Here is a 21,302-nt window from a genome sequence, read left to right as displayed (position 1 = left end):
TAAAGATTTTTTAAAAATCTCCTTAACAAAGAGTTATTTTTCAGAATTGTGAGTAGCTCTTCTAATGTAGAGAGGACAGGGTCTTACCTATTCAAGGAAGTAGTAAAGGAAGTCCGTTATGCTGTGTTCTCAAAGGGTTGATAACGAGTTCTGGCTTCTTTCTGTTAAAAAAAAAGAATTTAGGAAATTAGTAATTAATAATATCTAATCCATATACATTAATTATGTCATCTATATCCATACCAATTTCAATTCATGGCTTTCTCTTTTTATACTGGGTAGCTATGAGACTATGAGATGAACTTCATGGTAGATCTCTATAGTCATACGTGAACATTTACAATCAGCTAGACACTCTTTCAGGTGTTTGGAATAAAGTAAAAATGTCAACTGTTGTATGCTTTTTCTACTTCCTAGCTTCAGTCCAGTGAAGCTTCATAAGTATTATCCAAGGAAAAACAAAACTTTAAATTGTGTAAATTGTTTTCAGCTAATAAACAGTTAGCAATTATATTCTCTCCCAAGAGAATATACTCATACTATTAAATCATTAATCATATCCAATAAGCTTTAGAAGACTGGGCCTCTAGCCCAGTTTGTATTGATTCCCTCCAGCACAGGATGCAGAGGAATTTAACTAATTAAATTTTCTCTGTATAGCACTAAAATTATCTTGACATTCAGAATCCTAAAGTCATTCTGGATTAGAAGTTCTGCTTAGAAATTCCACTAGAACAACACAGAGTACTTCTTACTGCAGTGCTACCTAGAAATAAACACAATTATGAGAAGGCACTAGGCTTTTCTTGTAGCTTCCAAGCCATTAAGGTATAGTCATCCTCAATAATAAGTAGTAAATGCAAGGGGCAGAGCTGAGGCCCACTTTGAAGTCCTGCTCTCTTACAACAGGTGTCTAAATCTATGCATCTCTATGTGTTTTTGCCAAAGCCTGTGTTGTTTCACACCCGGTACAGTGGATCCCATCATATGAAGGAAGATACTACTCTACAAGTAAGGAACCCTAAGACTCAAACGGTGATAGCTATTACCTATACTTCGTGACCCAGTAGGGAATGTAAACTTGGGAAGGAAGAAGCAGGTGGCTCATTTCTTCTCTATGACCCTTCAGAGAACTGTGTATATGGGTAAGAGCAGACAAGTGTTTATTCAAAAGTCACAAACATTATCTGGGCCAGGTTCTGTATTATGTGCTTTGACGTGTATTAGTTCACCTAATCTGTGAGAATTCACACAGAATGTGCAGCATCAAAAGTCTATTAATGAACATTACAGTTAAGGAAGCTTAACATTAAAAAAAATAAAGAAAATCCTGCAGGCAAGAACAAACAGTTGCATGTTCCATTCCCTCAAATAATTTGACAGTTATTTTAGGGAAAAAAATTTGACCAACCAGACTTCTGAATAGATATTTTTCCCCCATTAGTCCAGTTCAGTAGTTCTCAAATTTGGAATACATAAAATATTATTACACAGAGGTCTATATACAATAATTTAAGACTATTTAAAGAAGTGTTAAAGGTAGTTTTGATTAAAAGTGTATTAAAACTTGTATATGATCTTAAAAAAAATTTGAAATGGCAGATCAGCACTGGACCTTGTTCAGATAGAAAGAGTCCTTTGGTACTTAATCAATGAATGCTGAATAAAATATCACAAAAAAAATATCAGGAAAATGTTTCCTCTTTAAATTCCTTAATGTTGCATAGTTTTTATACTTATCTTCATGACTTTCAAGTACACATGCACATGTGTACAAGTGTGCAAGACATTATATACATGTGCATGTATTTTTTACCCTAGTAAAAATAAGGACAGAAATGGAATTCTATGGACCAGGGGACAGAAAACTATGGTCCATGGGCCACATCCATCATGCTGCCATGAATTTTATTGGCATCATGATGCCAAGAATTTTATTAATTAGACCTCTGAAATAAAAATAACATAAACTTTGCATATGGAGGCTATTTGGATCCCTGGCCTATCACCTACTACCTACAGAATATTGGGCAGATCTTTTAACTTTTTGGATCCTTAGTTTTATCATCCATAAAGTGGAGATTATTAATGAGATTTCCCTTTTAGAGTTGCTGCAAGAATTAAATAAAACCACCTATGGAAATGTGCTTTGACAACTGTAGAATTGATGATGTGTCAATATCAGTGTTCAAATAGTATTTCTTTATCAGCACTACTGTATACCCTTGTGAAGAGATTATGTGTAAATACAGCAGAGTTCAAGTCAATAGATAATTTTTTAGCTTCAGCTCTTCTCTTTGGTTTTGTTTAGTAGCCAAATGTCTTTTAAAAGTTCTTAGGACATACAGTGTCTTTGAGAAGGATTCTGCCAGAAAAAGCAAGCATCTCATTCACTAATAGCCCCAAGGTCACCTGCTGGGAGCCATCTGTCAACCTGCAGTAGGATACAGAGGTTTCACCAAGGAGGCATTTGGCTGTGTTAGAATATCAGGCTATGTTTGAGGTCAGTGTGAGCACTCAAATTCCAGCTGTGCTCTCAGGCAGAATTCAGATCACTGGTGATATTCTTTCCTTGAGCTTCTGCACTTTCTGAGGACATTCTGACGGCTCGATCATTTGAAAAGGTGTGCATTTAGAAAAGAGGACTCCACCTGGCAGAAGAAAATATGCACCTTGCTGAAGTCATCTGACTGGAAAAATGAAATCCTGACAAATGTACTTTTAGCTTGAAGAGCTAAAAGCTCTAGATGCCAATGGATTTCATCAACTCACTGGAGTCTTGGGTAAGAGTTTACAATTAAGGGTGATTTCCAGCTGATGCAGGCCTTCATTTTTTGTTGCATATTGTTCAAGAGACAGTGTGTTTAAACTTAGCACAGTGGGGACTCAGTTGGCATCCATCCCTCCCCCTTCTGTAATGCAAATTTAAAATATCTTATTTTCCTCCCCAAGTTATTTTCTTAAAAGTGGAAGTCAACATTTTATTACTAAAGAAATTGCCAATAATGATCCACTTCAAAAAGTGAAGATTTCTTAATTGAATGAGAATATTATTTATTGGCTGAGAAAATACACCAGAATAAAAGCTAGCTTTGATATATATCTGAATCCACTATATCAGAACTCCCAGATGTTCTAGTAATTTTATAACAATATTCTTAAATGCATGATGCAATAATTCTCCCATCAGTAATCTTAGCAATATTAAACCGCACAAAGATATTCATTAAGGCTTCACCTAATGAAAGGGAGGACTCTGCATAGAGATGGTGGTAACTGAAAAGAAAAGGAAAAAAAAAGAGTTTGGGTCCCTATAAATAGGAAGCAAAGGAGGAGGCAGATCAGATTGTCTGCTGGGGAGTTCTTTAAAATATTTTTCCGCTCTTCTGTTATTCTGTCCGTGGCCATGCAATTACCCTCCTTTGTACTCCTTTCAGAAGGGTGTTCTATTATTATGCTTTATTTAATTGGCTTGGATTTAAGTTTACAGACCCCACTGAGATGAATGGCAGTGGGAACAGACGACACAGGAGTAAAGAAATCAACACAGGCGGTGAGGCACCGAGAGACAGAACTGCAGAGCTGTGGCCAGACGGGGGAGAACCCGAAGCATTCCATGCTCAGGGAAGGCTTTTATCTAAAGCTCCTAGAGGCCACTTAGTGTGTATAAGCAAGCTACATGTGTCTGATTTAGACAAACACATACCGAAATAAGATTAAAGTCTAAGCCGTAGAAAACACAGCAAGTGAGCCAATGAGGTTGCAAATATTCCAGCTGCTCTAATTACTGTTGTTCCAAAAGAAATGTGAGGGCTGCTGATGCCTTGCTTGGGTTCCCCTGAGACTACATCAGCCACCTTTGGTATTTGCAAGCACGGAAGTTTGCTGCAGAGGTAGGGTTACACCTTCACCCTCTGAGAATGGTTTTTAGAGCTACTCTAATTCATTGAAGAGTCAACAGTCTTTAAAGAAAATTACTGAGACTTTAATGATGTATTAGAAAAACTGTGGCTCCCAATAATTACATTACAAAAGTCTTAGTGTCTTAGAGTGGTCTAACTCCACGTGGGGGCTACTCTCCCCACTCCCACAGGCCGCCGCATGTCTCCAGGATATTCCCAGCACGGTGAAGGCCAGCGGCCTGCCCTGGGTGTCCCCGGCACCTAGTGACTTGCATTACTTTGCCGTTAGCAGAAGCTCCGACGTTAAGGATTTTTGAAGTACCTTCTTAGTGAAGCATGCAGATCCTACATGTTTTTTTTTATGTTTATGTGGTTTTATTTTGTTTATGATGTTACTTTCTTCATCTCCATCCGTCTGATTTTTTAATGTAATGCCAAATTGAAATTCAGTGAGCTAAAAGTAAACTCAACGTGGCTAGAGAAAAAAAAAGTTAAGAGACTGGAAGCCATTTGTGATTACCTCTTCGCCTCTCATTTTGGGTGGCTGTCTAGTTAGCATGAACTGAATTTGTTTTCCTTGCACACAACAAGTCTGCTTCAAACCCTTAAACCTCTCTCACTCATACGTTGGAGATTTCTTGGTGACCACAGGCAGTCATAGCCTTCAGTAATTCAGTGAAAAACCATTAGAGCATAGACATGAAGGGGTCTATGATCCTGATAAAATTTTGAAATAACACAACATATTGATCCTGATATGACTTATAAATAACACTAGAATCTGGAATATAGATTTCTACTACATTGTCTATAAGAAAACACATATAACTGCTGATAGGCCGAGAGACAAGGGCCCTTCAGTGTCCAAAGAGTTCTAAGTTACTCTGTTCTTAAATAAGATGCCCTTTGAAACCTGTCCTAATATGATGATAAAAACATCATATGCTTTAAAGAAGCCCATGCACTATCACAAAAGGCACCTACTATTCATTTCTCACCAAGTTCTTGAGTATTGTATTGACCAAGTGCAGCAGCATCTAATAGCCTTTAAATTTTCAGTGTAAATAAAAATGTCTACTTAATAGTTCTCATCATTTATTTAACAAATTCCTTGCTATAGTTGCCTACTACTGAATAGGACAGTTTCTGACAAGGGCCACATTTATGCCATTATATGGCAGGTGACACACTCAGCCACAACAGACCCAGGGGAAATTTCTGGTTTCCAGTTTCCCAGAGAATCACATTTGAGCATTATACAAATGGTGATTTCTCTTAGATAATTAAATAATTAAAATCCTTTTTTCTCAAAAAGAAATCACCTGTGAAGATATTTTAAAAGAAATCTGTTATTGTAATAAAGCATCTATAAAAGTCAGATAAAACTTATTCTGATAACTTCATAGTTGAATGAAAACATTTTTAAACTACAAGTAATTTGTTTTTGTCATTCAAAATTGCAAGAATTGATTATATTCTGTTTATTATATTGGCAAAGAGGTGTGAATTCTTTTGAAGAAAAACCTATAAAAGAGACGACTGCCAAGAATTTTTTTAACTGAATAATTTCATTATTAATGTCTGATGAAAGCGTTGAATGAAATGAAGCTAAAAACCTATCACAGAGCCATCTCTCTTGGGAAAAAAATCTTGTAAAATTCCATGTTTTGAAGAGGCCCAGTGGACCTGCCTTCCAGCTCTTTTGTTGGAGTTATATAGAGCTTTTATCCTCTTCCTGTTTTGGTAATTATGACATGCTGGTAGATTTTAGGGTCACTTGACATAATGTAATACTTGGTTTTCCTTTATGTTCTCTGCTTCTTAAATTGTAACAACTGAAAGCACTTTTCTCATATTCATGCTATTTCTGCCTGTAAAGTGTTACCTCTGGAAGCTTCTTTTAGAAACGTGTCAGACAGTTGTGCTCGAGAGGTTCATGTTTTCATCACAACCGAGAGGCTCATGTTTTCATCACAACTGTGCAATTTTGTTGATGACCATGGATTTCCATAGATGCTGCCTGGGGCTCTTAGACTCATGTAATCTAACTCCATTCATTTCATTCTCCGGAATACTTCTCATTACTGGTCACTACTATAGGAATTTAGCTGTTTTAGCTTTTTGTATGTGATATGTGGTAGACTCTTTATAAAATTTAATGAAAACTTAGGATTCACATCCATGTAGGTATAACCTTTATTTGTACAAAAGCTCCCTGGGTCCCATTCATGTACTGCCTGGAAGCAATGGACCTCAAGTTTTAAAAAATTTGGGTTAAAGTACTAGGTATTAACCATTTGCAGTTTACACAACTATTTTTGTACTCTAGATTTTACATGGTTGTGCAACAGAAAAAGATGTGACCTTTATATATCTATTTATTACTCCTCAAGTAGCTTTGATTGCTAATTCTGTAGGAGGGTTGGGAAGAAGAGTTCTTTACAAAACTGAATTGGAGAATTCTAATAAGGAGGCTGTTTATTCTGTGAGCACAATACAAGTTTCTACTTTGGATAACAAGGAATTCAATAAAAACAAACTTCAAATGCCGCTGATTCTACCATAAGTTTTGACAAAAATATGTATTACCCACCAAGTTTTAGATTTTGTAATGCCTCTCAGCCCAGGAAGAGAAATGTAAGGCAATGTGCATTTTCCTTTTGCTTGCATTAGGGATAAGTCAGTGGTCCAATGGTCTTAGAAAATGACTAAAGACTATTTCCATGCCCTGGAATACTCTGTCTCACCTGACTTTATTTATCTCTCCAGCCTCACTCTAAACCATGCTTCCCTCACCCTGCTGTCTCCTGTTACACTGACCTCTTGGCATTTCCCCCTTATATGTCATGCTCCCATATGGCTCAGGGCCTTTGCACATGCATTTGCCTAACCTGGAAGGCTCTTTTCTGTTCTCTTTGCCTAATGAATTATTACTTATTCATAGATAACAGCTAAATTGTCTTCTCTGACAAGTCAATTCCTGAATCTCTCCTTCAGAACCATTAGTTCTAAGTCTGCATTTATTTATGTGATTATATGATTAAAAGCTGATTCCCTACTAAACTGTACATTTCATAATGACAAGAACCATAACTGTTTTTGCTACCCAGACCATAAGGACTTGGTGCTCTATTTATTAACCATACGGAAAAATGAATAAAAGAATGAATGAATGTTTGCAACATATTTTATCAACCTAGCATCTAAATAATAAGAAACTCAATAACCATTTAAATAAGGGTCTAGAAATACCTTCTTAGAGCTTCCTAAGGGTTTCACTTGCATAAAAGGAGGGTATTTTAGAAAATAATCACTGGGTTCCTTTTTGGTTTTAAAAATCAATTACCCAACAACCTAAATAGAGATCAACCAATGAAGGGATTAATAAAATGTGGCAAATCCGTTTGACAGAATGTTATCCAGTCATAAAAAGCAATGAAGTTCTGATACTTGCTACAACATGGATGAACCCTGGAAATACTGATGTTGAGTGAAAGAAACCTCTCACACAAGACCGTTAATTATATTACTTCACTTATATGAAATATCCAGAAGAAAAGGCAAATGAATAGAGATGGAAACTCAATTAGCAGTTGCCTACAGAGAACATGTGAGGTGGAACTAGGGAGTGATTACTAAGTGGTATGGGGTTTCTTTGGTGGATGGGTTATGATCAAAATGTCTAATAGTGGTGATGGTTGCATAACTCTGGTTATACTAAAAAATCACTGAATTGTATAATTTAAAAGACTGAATTTTTCTATGTGAATTACATCTCAATATAGCTGCTATTAAAAAAGTCAATGACTCAGTGACTATTACATCTGGTTTTAATACTACAATCTAAATCATTATTATTTACTATTATTTTTTAGAAGTTCATTTTCAAAGAGATTTAAACCCAAGCAGTGGAAAAATATTCCTATAATAGAACAAAATATTCAGAATATCCACTCTAAATATTTCTTCACTGGTTACTCTGTATTAAAGACTGAATTATACCCTGTCTACTTAGACCCTTTTTAAAAATGCACGAAACACCCTCCCTGATTTCAAGGAGCTTATGTAATCCTATCTGGATGGTAATTAACTGTAACACAAAACATAGGGTGAGAGTACAGGAGAAAAAGCACAATTCAGGAACTATGCTGATTCAAAGGAAAGACTGTATTGTATTTCAATTATTCAGGAGAGCATGGTATTTAAGATGAGTTTTATAAAGTTAATATGATTTGGGCAAGCAGAGGATAAGGGATAGAAGAAAGAGACTGACAAAACAGCAGAAGCAAAAAACAGAAGTAGGGGAGCATGGAGCCACAAGAACCACAAGTGGTTGGCACACAGGGAATTTGGGGAGAATTGGAAATGTAGGTTGGGGCCATAAAACAGAGAGCTTGGAATCCGGGTTGGAAGGATAGTATATTTACTCTGCAGCAACAGGGATTTCTTGGAGGTTTTAGGTAAGATATTATAAATAAGTTGTGTCTAAGGAAGATTAATCTTGAAATGGATGAGCTCAGCAAATATATGTGGAAGAAGTGTCTTGGCTACATCAGTAGTCATGGGATAGGATAATGGTAGGGAGGCAAGATGAGGAAGAGCTAGCAAAGGTGATAATGAACAACATGTCAGCATTGCAGAATCTTATGAAAAAGAGATTTCAAGGAGAAATGGCTGGCCACTGAGAGTAGGTTTCATGTACAGGCACAGTATTTAATCTTTGACAGTCTTCTGATATTTTATAACTTGTACGAGGTCTCACAGTCAGTTGCAGGTGGTAGAGTCAAGGCTGAAATGAAGTTTCCAGTTTTCTTTGCAATGCATCACTGCTGTGGCAAAGAGAAGTTACTGGGCATAAAGGCCAAGAGGCAACCATTTGATTTTTCTGTAAGTTCAGCATGGGAGATATCTCAAAAAACATATTCAGTGCGTAGTAGGGTGAAGAAAAATGTAGCAAAGTTGCTAAGAAGAAAATGGGACAGATAAGAAATGAGATAGTAAATGAGTGGACATGTTGGAGGAGTTTGGAGAGCAAAGAGAAGAATATGGAAGCTAGAAATATGAGCAGTTTCAGCAGTAGGTTTTTAGCCTGGGACTTTCAAACTCGTCAGAACCAGAGATGAAGCACAGTCACAGGGGCACGGCATACTCAGTAGAATAGTTGTTTCTCCCTGTATTTAAGTATCTCTTTTTTAATATAATGGAAGGACAAAAACATTAAGTATTCAGTACCTGCCTGAACTTTTTTAAATGTTGTAAATGTTAAATTGTATCCAGTGTTTATTATCAGTTCCCAATTCTGTTTGAAATTATAATGCCACCTGCTTCGAAATGTATCTTGGATATGCACAGCGTAACATAAGAAGTGTTGGTGATGGAGTAAGATTTGTTATTATTTTATTATACTAACTGGCAGATGCTATTAGTTTTTCTGATCATTAATGATTAAACAGCTTCAAAAGACATTTAACTTTAATAAATATTTCTTCTGAAGTTTAACAGGAACACAACAGTAAATCACATATTTAATATCATTAATGCTGTAAGTTTACCATAGAGTCCTCTTAAGATTACAGTCCTCTTAAGACCATTGAAAGGGAGGGAATAATTTCAGTTACCAGACCTTCTTTACCATATGTCACCTGAGTTAACGTATCACTTCTTCTGTTGGTATTGCTTCTTTAAATGATAATTTACTTATGCAGTTACTTATCTCCAAAACTGAAAGGTAGCCTGGATGCAAAAGCAAATGAATCATAGACATGATCTCAACTATCAAATGTCATAATTACTTATTACATTCAAAATGTCATTTAAAAAAAAGGGATTTTTACAGACTTTTCTAAAGGTTCTCTATATACCCAACTGTAGAGATACAGGCTACTTAACCAGAGTTTCTGTTGGGTCCATGAGGTGAATCTAGTATATTTGAAAAATCAATTTCCTTATTTCTTTCTAAACATCTTAATACCCAGAGGAACAACCTACCTTTTCATTGTGCCTGAGAACTAAGTATGTGTAGTCATATGGCAATTCTGCATTTCTTTTATATTTCTCCCATGGGCATATATTTACAAATAGTCTTCTAGTAACTTTCAGAAAGAGCCAGAAATCAAAAAGACTGAACACATATTACTAATGGTCCTTCATAGTGGTGTCAAGCAAATGACTGCTTTTTAAAAGAAGGGTCTTGATATACAACTTTAAGTGAGGAAGAACATTTTAAAAATTTGAAAAATTTCTTTTCCACTAGGTCCTCTGATCACAATGTGAATACAGTTGCTAGTGAACTGAACATCGATCACAATGTGAATACGGTTGCTAGTGAACTGAACATTTATAAAATGATTGTCCACTTGAATGTGCATCTATCCCCTGGTTAACACTAGCTTCTACTGCTTCTCGAAAGGTCAAGGTCTTTGTTCTTTAGTTGATTCCCAGATGATTGTCTGAAGATGTCAGTATCTGACAACACAACACATTCAACTGCAAATTGCAACTGCAAGTCTTGCAAAACAATCAGGGCAAAATGAAGGTTTGTTATGGTTAAACCAGTTTCCCAGTGAAAAAGTGAAAATCCATAAGGATGAGAACATAATATTCACTTTAGCAGATAATTATTTATATGTTGCAATCATTATAAAGATATGAGGGAAAATTGATTAAGCCCTTGAATTTTTTTTACAAAATCAGCCTTTTTAAGGAGCACACTGAAAAGTCAAATGTGACATAGAGGACACTCTACTAAAATTTGTGGGGAAGTTCCCAATCAAACCAAACACTACTCAATTCATTCTTTCCTCTTAGAATGAAAATATAGTTGCAACTGTAATATAAACATTTCTATGCAGAGCTATAATAAACTTATTATATCATATCTCATTTTATTATTTTTGTAAATGCAAGATTGCCTCTCCTGTTTTTCAGTATGTTTTTAATGAAATTTGATCTTTGAGGAAAATTCACATTAAATATCCCCTTTTCTGATACCAATTATTGTCAGAAAATGAAGTAGTCTGGTATGTGCTTCATGCAAAAGATCCCATTTTGAACAAATCTACTTCCATAAATGCTGTCTAAAAGTCTTAGAGAACTAACATACTGAATTAAGTCTCACCAAAATATTTTAGTGGAGAAGACTAGAATGAGTAGCAGCTAGAAAAAAACTACACTTGAAAAACTGCTTCCTAGAACAGTATAGTTACCTCTACCTAAATATTTACCTCTCAGAGCTTACTTATTCACCTTTGCAGTCTCTCTGCCCCCCACCCCCAGTATATTTCTGCTTTACTTAACTACAATAGAGTGGGAAATTCTTGACTGTTTAAAATATCCATCTCTCTGATTATGCATAGTATGCCACAACCATAGTCTTGTTCAGCGTCTTGTGTTTTTAGGATTTCTGTGGGGAGGTCATTAGATGTGGGAGTTTATTTCAGTCTGCAGAAGTATTCTGTTTTGAGATTTGCCGACACTAACTACTTTGTCTTTCCTGTCCCTTTATACAACATGCCTGGCAAACTATAATTATCAGTATTTTCTTTTACTGCAGGATAATTGTTTGTCATTTTTGCTTAAGGAATAAAAGAACTGAACAGTGTTTTCACAAACAAGACTCATATGCACAAGATTATAGGCCTGATGTCCGCACGTTATGGCAAGATCCCAGCTGCTCTCTGTAAACCACTGCCACTGTAAGTAAGTTACTCCAGTGGGACACCAAGGCCAAGTTCATGGAAACCCTGTATAGAAAACTTCCAAGAGAAAGCAAAATAGTCACTTTTAAGAATTTCTCCTTTTTGTTTCTATTATATTCTAACTACCGATGTTCATACCAGAGAACAAATGTACCATTAAAATGGATGTTGGAAAGACTCTTAAGACCAGGAGCAAAATCCTTTTTGATACAATTTGTGATTACGTAGATAGGACTTGAACTCCCTGTGTGACAGTCATTTTAGTTGATTCAAGGGCCAAACTACCAAACTGGCTCATCTGGATTAGGGCAGATTAAGATGGATTTGTGCAGCATTCTTGTTTCAAGAGCACTGGACACAGATTTATTGAATACCTCAGTACCTGCTAGGAAAGCTAGACTGAAGCTAGTCTGATTAAACAAATAACAATCATTCCAAGAATAAAGTCTGCTAACCTTTACAGGTCCTTATCCTCATTTACAGCCTCCCTTTTGGTACCTCTCCTTAATGCCGGAGAGAGCCAGTGAGTCACAGAAGACTAGTGAATGCACAGAATATGCAAAACAAAATCTTCCAGCAGACCATGGGACCTGCCACAGCTCAGCAAGGCAGAACTCTTAGCTCACTGGAATGTGTAACATGTCCCCCCAGGGAATGTGCACATTCCTCTGTCCAGAAAAAGCAGGACATCTGTGGCTTGACCTTGGTGTTATGCAAACTTTTCCAAATGTTTTTTTTTTCTGCCACCTAAACACAGCTCTTAGGTCAATTTTGAAACCAGTAACAGCCATTGTGGATTGCTCCACTGATGAAAGATCAGAACAGTTACCAAAAAGAAGGGACCTCTCACAGCATTACATGTATCCCATAATTGAGATGCTGCCAAAAATGTGCAAAGCTGTGGCTGTCCTATTATTTGGCTAAAAATGAAGGATATAAAAAAATGAGAAAAGGTTAAGCAGGGATTAAAGAGTGGGCGTAACTCTTCTCCCCACTGTGCTATTAACATTGAGCAAAGGAGCTGCCCGCTATTTAACAGAAAAGCTTTGAAAATATACCCTTAAATGTTTTCTCGGTGCCTGTTTCTCTCTTCTACATTTAAAGGTCCATGGAATCATTAGGAGGGATATTGCTTAAGTACATTCTGCCAATTGTTTATGCTAAGCTCCACTTTCACGTTACTACGTCAAGAGACAGAGGGGTACATGAGAGGTGATAAAGCTTTCCCAGCTGACTATCGATTAATGTCTTGGTCTTCTTAGGCATCTATCACAGGAAACATGCTATGTAGAAAAAAATAATAGCCACACCACATTGTAGTCTCCACACTGTACTCTAGCCTTAAATAAACTAAGGAGTTTATTTTTCCCAGAAACTTCTTGGCTTCAGGTCTGTTTGGACAGGCAGTCCTATTCAACCAACTGTTACTGTCCCCATACTTGAAGCCAATTTGACTCCTGGTTGGAGCTGAATGAAAGAATGGCTGTGCACAGCCAGTGATCCTCTTTCTTAAGGATGTCTCATCTTTCTTCGATATTTAAGGTTAAAAAATTTTTCATAAATGGGCTTAGTTCAAGCCATTGATTTCTGAAGTTGAGTTGTCTGCCTGAGTCATTAGCCTCATTGCTAGGGCTGCCAGGCTGTTTCTGGCCAGTCTGCTTCTTATTTCCAGAAAACAGGGCAAGTTATGAAGCTATCTTAATGGTAGAAAATTTCCAATGAGTAATATTGATTTTAGAGAAGTGGCACCAAGCTCCATAGGAACCTCTTCACATTTACAAAAACCCATTGGAGATTAAGTCCAGTTTTGGTAGGCTCAGACTCCACTAAGATTTTTATAAGAACCTGAGTTTTGTTGGTCTCTTTCAGTTGCCAGGAGTGCTAGTTCCTGTTCTGTGAGCTGATTAAAGGAGATTCCCAGTGTGAACATGTATTTTTAATGGTCATGGGTATTATCAATACCAGCAATAGAATTTTAAGGCTTTTTCTATATTCAGCTTCCTATTTATACTAGCTCTTCCAAGTGCTGGGATTCAGATCCAGTGAACCTATTAAAGGGTCCATCCTTCGGACAGCTAAGGGAAGCCAAGATGGCATGGAGCCCCACTGAAGGGGAGCATGTGAAATCAAATGCAATGAGTGCTTACACATATTTAGTTTATCACTGAACGGGTAGCCTCTTCACATCCTTTGCTAATTCTACCTAATGTACTTGAAGAAAAATATTCTACGTTTTTATTTTTATTTTAAAAGTCAATGATATTTTGATCTGCCAACTTTCTCTGAGAGTTGATTTGTCTCATTTTGATGGAATATAAAAAGCAAATGAATAGTTGAGCCACCTTTGAGCTGGAAACCGAAGGTAAGGCATATCGGTCAGTTTCCTTTTCAGACTAGATAAAATTCAAAAGATGAACAAGTAGTTTAGAGAAACAACAACTATGTTATGTGCTTTAGTCAGATGTTGTATAAATTAGTTTGGGAGATTTTTCTCACACAGTATCTGTGAAAAGAGAAAGTTGTGAAGCTGAATCTTAAAGGAGTTTATGCATGTCACACAAGTAAACAACTAGCTTCTTTAAATGTTGTCACGTAGAAAATCTATTTCACAATTCTAGATACAAAGCATAATTCTTTAAGAGTGAAGATTTATTTTTTAAATGTAAGTAGTTCTCCTTCAAAGGAGAATAAGATGCTGAATGTCCATTATACTTTCTTATCTACAGGTCCTCCCTAGCAGAAAATACGTTCCCAGCCAAATGTGATTTGAACTCTCCAGAACTGATTTGCAGTAGACTCAAGAATCATTACTGATGGAACCAAAATCAATCAACATTCTTCCCATTTACACACTTGATAAGTCATTAGCAGCACAAAGGGAAAAAACACTAAAGAAATAAAAACTCCCAGGAGCACAACTCTATAGCATATTGACTTCTAAGATCACTGCATTTTGAACATGATTCATAAAAATTCTCTCTATAAATATGTGGATAAAATGAAAGTTCCTGTAGCCAGTTTTCTCACCAGGTCCTGATTAGCTAGCTCACTACACAAGTGTGGGCAGTACATTGCTATTGACTCTATATAAAGAGCTCTGCCCAGTGCTCTGGGCGACACGGGGGCATGGCTACAAGGCTGCGGAAGAGCAGAGCAGAGGCTGGACTGGTGGCAGCGCCAAGGACAGGCCCAGAGGATGGCTGCAGGAGCAGAGAGGCCTAGAGACAGAGACCGGCGTCTTGTGTGCAGACTCACTCTGAGTGGATGGGATTTTAGTGATTGATCTGCCACGTTGGAAATAAAGTTGGGTATAACCCTTTCACCCCAAGAACATTCTACTGTCATTTCTTTGGTCACACTGAATCTATAGTGAACTTGCCCGGAGCTGAAACCCATTGGCAAGACAAAATAAAAGCTATTTACCTTATTTTAAAGCAATGTTTTACATGTCAAAGATTATTAAATAGCTTATGAAAATACATTTTCCATTTAGACACAAAAATTCATTTTCCTGAAGTACGAAACATGGCTAGAGTTAAGCCTAAAAAGAGAATTATTTTTTTCATGTGAGAAGTAGAAAGCAAAGAGATACTTCATGAAATGTTCTGAAAGTCAAACTCTACATTATCATGACAAAAAAGAAAACTAAAAGGAAAAACTGGGAAAGATTTATTGGCCACCTATAACTAATGTCTGTCACTAAATATAAATAAATAAAAATAAAAATAATTGGAATACCAGCCATAATTTACTAACCATGTCTAGGTACTAATTTGTAGTAGAAATGTCCTTAAGTAGAATCTGTTTTACAATGTAATTTTAATTTGTAGATTCAAAATGTAAGCCTTTAAAAATTAAAATTTATTAACTACTTCACAATCTTGCTAAGTACTTCATAAATGTGACATTTATTTCTCAAAACAACTTTGACCTTAGGATTATTAAAATTTACTGGATAGATACATCTCCCTACAGAGTAACTGGTCATGAGCACACAGCTGGGGTGAGAGAAGCTTAAACCTGAACAGATCTGAGCTATTAGCCTCTCAACAATATGCTTGCTTAGTCATAAAAAATTGAGCACGAGTCTGTACATGTAAAGAAAGCATAACCTTATTCTGTAGTAAAGGGTGTATAGTCATAATCCTGGCTCAACTGATGGAATCCTGCAGAGAAGGAACAGCAGGGAATTTGACATCCGGTATCTGAGAGGCCCTGGGAAGTCTGCCAGTTCCAGGTGGCTGCCTCCAAGCTCACTCACTGGGCCCTGGCTGCCCAGCCCTACAAGGAGGTATGCCACTCCATTCTGCAACAAGGACTGACAGACAGCTCCTGCAAAAGATACCATCTCTGAGGCCAGAGGCCGAAAGTGAAAAAGAATTCCTCAATAACACACCTTTCTTGGAGTCAGGAGATAGTGGACCCTTGTAACTTTGGGGATTGGTAGGGACTTTAATACAAGTTAGTTAGGAGGAAAAGGTGTTTATCTGGAATATGTTCTGGTGGTGGATGACCCCAGAAGCAGTCTACAGGGAAGACAAATCCTGTGGAGCCAGCTGGGAGGACTGAGAGCAGCTGGTAGGTCTGGAGGCTGAATAGCTAGGAGAGGCTCAGAAAAAATCTGCATTGCAGATAAACCTCATTGGAGACAGTTGAACTCTAAACATCTTCCCTAGCCAGCTACTCTCCTGAGAGCAGAGTGGCCTCAGGTGGTATAAATTAGAATGTATATAACTTCCAGGCCTTTCTGATGACCTAGAGTGATTTAACATAATTCTATCTTTTGTCTTGTTCCTTTTCACCTGTCAATCTGTTTTTTTTTTTTTAGGAGTGGAGTGGGCAGAGAGGAAGAAAGGGCCTAAGTAAACAAAACTGTGCAGTATTACCAACACTTTCATAGGTCTTTTATTTAATATTGGGCCTTATCTTCATCAAACTTAATGTCACTCAGCTTCAGAACAACATAAAGGAAACACCAAGCACCTACCTTATCTGTTAAGGGGTTGGAAAAATAGACTTAGAAAGTCACAATAATCACTACCAATTGTAAAGCTTCTGCCACATAAATTATCTTCATTAACTCTTGCAATATCCTAATAAGGTTGTTATTATCATTCCTGTTTTATACAACTGAGGCTTGAAAATTCCCAGTTTTTCACAGCTGATGAGGGGCACATCCTAGACTTGAACCTAAGGGTATCCAATGTCAAAGTCTGTACTTATTCCTCTACATTATAACCCAGCATTTGGTAAATGCCTTTCATGTGTCCTACATACTGCTTGCAAAAGGCAATAATAGCCATAGCCTCCAGAAATTCCTGGTCTGTTGCAAGAAGGAATTATAATAAATGGCTTTTTAAATACAGCCTGTTATTATTGAAGCTTTTCTAAAACACTTCATATTTTCTAGAATATGTTCTCAAAAAGTAATTTAGAATTCTATAAACAAATAACTGTAATTAAAGTCTAGTATATGATCACAGGAAAAGTAAATATCAGTGGGGGAGGATGAAAAGGTGAATGAAAGGATTTTTAGGGCAGTGACACTACTCCATATGACACTGTAATGATGGGTATTTGTCATTATACATTTGTCAAACCCACTGAATGTACACGACCAAGAGTGGACTCTAAGGTAAACTATGGACTGTGGGTAACTAGGATGTGTCAGTGCTCATCCTTGGTGAACAATGCACCATTCTGGTAAGTGATGCTGGTCATGGGGGAGATTATGCACGTGTAGGTGCAGTGGGTATGGAGAATCTCTGTGCCTTCCTCTCTCCGTTTTGTTGTAAACCTAAAACTGCTCTAAAAAATAAAGTCTTCAAAAAAGGGGTTGGGTATAATGATGGAAAAATAAATACCTAATTAAAAGGAGAGAATGTATACATGTTTTTGATGGCCCAGAGGCAGATGGGATTTTGGTAAGTGGAACTCTGGGTGTGATGTCAGTTAGTGGTGCCTTTCAGTGAAAGAGAAGAGAATAAAGATCTGCTTGTGAGTCAGTAAACATTCTTTGAGCAGCTACTCTATACCAGTCCCTTTAGTGGGTTGGGGGATTCTGGTTAGAATGGGACAGGTACTTACGGAGGTCCCACATATGTGGGGGAGACAAGCATGAAACTGACAAATGTAAGTGAGAGAAATGCAGAGTGCTGCGGGGGCATGTAGTTGGCAGACCAGAAGCTGAGAGAAGGCTTAACCATGAAATCTGAGACCTAAGCAAGGAGCAGGACTTAAGAAAGTAGACGGGCCGAGGAGATGGGAGTGGAGTGGGAGGGGAGAAGTGGAGTGACAGTGTTCTAGGCAAAGGGAAAAACCAAAAGCAGAAACAAAAACATGTGCAACAGCCCCAAGACAATCAACACTGCACAGGCCTGGAGAGTCTGGCAGAGGACAGAGCGCGGATGAGCTTGTAGCACAGTTTATAGATTCCCGACTTCATTGTGAACTCTATGCTTTTAAACACAGGAATATCATGATTAGATTGTATTTTTAAAAGATAGGCCCAGCTACTACATGTCTAATGGATTGACTGGAGAAAGAGTTGACGCAAGAAGCTATTATAGCTGTTAAGATCAGAGATGATGGGAGACTAACACAGTCCTTGGGGATGAAGAAATGGATGGATTTTAATAATGTTTAAGAAGTAGACTGATAGAACTTGGTAAGTGATTGGACTGGTGTAATATTTTAGATAACAATTTTAGTACAAATGTTACTTATGTAAATAACAAAGATACTTGATAAAATGACATTTCAGTCTTTGAAAGTAAATATAAAGTTGCAAAGTTGTTATACAAATGATGACTAGGATGAGCTGTAAGTAATGGAAAACTTCAGGTAACAGTGACTTAAACAAAATAGAAATTCATTACAAAATTGAATCATACTCAAAACGGCTACTGCAGCTCTAGCCATTAAGTCCAAATTCCTACCAGCAGAAAGGAGGAAAGAGTGATGAAAAGTACACTCCTTGCAGTTGGTGCAAGTTTCATACTTCTGATCTAATTTTACTGGCCAGACATTAGTCATGTGGTTACACCTAGTTGCAAGGGAGGCTGTTATTCTGGATCTCATTCTGCAGGGCATGTGTCAGTGAACCCTCCAAAATGCAGGGATCCTATTACTACTGAGGAAGAAAGAGATCAATGACATTGCGGGCAAAGGTATAATCCATACAACATTAATTATGGGCTAAGGCCTTAGGTACAGATTAGAAAAAAAATAAAACTTTGTGAACTGTTCTGGCCCTTTACAACAACAGAAAATTAAAACACATCAAAATGAATTCACTTTGAATTGCCATTCCACATTTTGCCTACGTCATCACATACATTTTTTAACCACAATTACAATCTACATGGGCTGGATAAGTTAAACAGAGATTCCCTGTCAATAAATAAGGTTTTTGCTGCCAAAAAGCAGCCTCAGCGATGCCAATACTTGAGCCTAGTTGTTGATGGTTTCATTTCCTTTACTTTTAAAAGTGACCATAAAAAGCCAAACAAATGCATTTTTTCCCTATTTCTTTGGATGAGGCTTTGAATTTAAATTATGTCACTGGATCCATTAACATGTTTTACAATGGCTGGTGACTTATCCTGTACAGACATGAAACTTTTGGATGTAATAGCTGCATGCAGAAAGTGAGAATTAAAAGCAGTCAAATAGTGAATTGTATATGCATCACTCCGTATACATTTACATTGATTCATTTTGTTTTTATTTTGTTGTGTTCTCAATTTCTAACAATAAAGGCTATCAGGAGATGCTGGGTTTTAGTAATTTAGGGAAAATACTCATTTACTATTTATCCACCAATGGTTCCCAGTACACTGAAGTAAAAGGCTGCTGAGACTCTTAACATTCTTTCTACATTTAGTTTTCTCTTAGTAGTTCTTCAGCTTTTATAGTTAAGGCACTTTACTGTTATTCTCATTTTCTCTATTTTCCTTTTACTGGGTGCTTCACATCCCAGCCTCACAGAAAGAGCAGAAACCTTCAATTAACTGAAGCCATATGAAATCAATAATATTTTTAGGGCAGCTAATTAGCAGCACTAAATTATCCTCATTATTAATATAAATATTAACATGCTTATTTTTGAAAAGCAAAAGGAGCACACAACATTAAGTCATATATTCTAGTCATACATGACAAGCTAAAAGTCACATTTAGTTTAACTATAGTATATCAGCTCTATTATCGGATTGCTTTTATCTTTGTCTTTCCATTAGGTGAAAAATATATCCATGAACAACTACTAATTTTAGTATTGTCTGGTTCTTATGCATTACATATAGAGTTTTAGTCCTAGACTCAATTTGGCATCGGCTTTCAATTCCTATTGGGTAGAGTGGGGGTTTCCTGTAACTATGCCTAATCTCCAGGTTTGCATTCATTTGTTACTCTGAATCCATAACAAAATCTTATATGTAAAGATAGCTTATATTTACACTCTACTTCACAGCTTCCAATATCCATTCATATTTTCCACCCCAACCCCAAAAAATCAGATCTTAATTTTACATTTAAAAAATCCCAGGAAAGGGAAATAATTTTTCCTAACTCGCTAGTAAATAAGAAAGGTAGGATAATGCAAAGAGAAGTGCAAGAGTACAAACATATATTGTAAGTTATAAAAATTCATAGTAAAGAAAATTAAATATCATCAGTGATGGAGGAGTTATCACATACAGTCCTCCTTTCTCCTAATTATTCAAATGATAAAAATGTTGAAAAATAATGTAACCCTAACAAAAATTTTGAAGATATTTTAGAAGTCAGAATACAGATAGGCTGAGATAGAAAGAGAAAAACATCAGGGAAATTGCTGCCAGGAGCACCTGGGTTAACAGCAGGTCCATCCCAAGGAAGCCTGGAGAAAGCCCAAGCTTACCGTCTTCAGATACCGAGTCTGGGGCGCCTGTGAGACCAATATCATGGCAGTTTATTAAGAAACATATTCAAAAGAATTGGGATCTTTGCTACTACACGTCTGGCTGACAGAAGCTTTTGCCCTTAATGGTGAAAATAAAAACTAGCCTTTAATGAAATCAGGTGATCAGTTTTGGAACCAGGTCCAGTAAAGATAAATCCATACAAAACTGAAACACATCACGGAATTGTGGGGATCCTAACCTGCTCACTTGCCAATTCCATCCCCATCCTCCTCCTGGTATGCCTGCTTCCTGACAGACGCTGCCCAGTTACCCAGAACCTGCAGTCAGCCTTCGCAGTGAGTGTACGGATCCACATAACTGCAGACGAAACATACAACAGCTACCTATGATCTTCAGCCTAGTTCATCATTCATTAAACAAAAAACAAAAACAAACAAACAAAAAACCCCAAATCAAGTAATTTGAGAAAAACCAGCAGCAGGAATAAGAAAAATACTTTCAAAACATGACTCCTGAGGAAATAGAGATGATTCAGAGAATAAATGAGAACCTACAATTATAAGCTATAAGTCTTTCTGAGATTTGAAAGAATATTACATACTTTAAAAATTAATTTCCTTCCAAAAATGAATTACAGAAATGTGTCCATCAGAGAATAAGAAAAAAAATTCCTGGAAATGAATACATGATTTTCCAATATGTAATTCACTGAATCAATTAAAAAGTAGAATAGGCAGGAGTTAAGAGCAAATAATTGAGTTGATAAGAACAAGAAAAAACCTCCTCAAATGCAGCAA

General features: G+C 36.8%; 1 long non-coding RNA gene across 2 annotated transcripts in view; it reads right to left on the bottom strand.

Annotated features, from left to right (window-relative positions):
* Positions 1-21,302, bottom strand: part of LOC130684052 (uncharacterized) — a 62,146-nt gene that overhangs the window by 28,010 nt on the left and 12,834 nt on the right. For both annotated transcript variants that reach the window (XR_008998180.1, XR_008998181.1), the window contains one exon: positions 88-161. This is a non-coding gene — a long non-coding RNA (uncharacterized LOC130684052). The remainder of the gene's footprint in view (positions 1-87; positions 162-21,302) is intronic.

This window comes from Manis pentadactyla, chromosome 6 (genome assembly GCF_030020395.1).
Source record: "Manis pentadactyla isolate mManPen7 chromosome 6, mManPen7.hap1, whole genome shotgun sequence".
NCBI classification, from domain to species: Eukaryota; Metazoa; Chordata; class Mammalia; order Pholidota; family Manidae; genus Manis; species Manis pentadactyla.
This window is presented reverse-complemented; position numbering and strand designations above follow the sequence as displayed.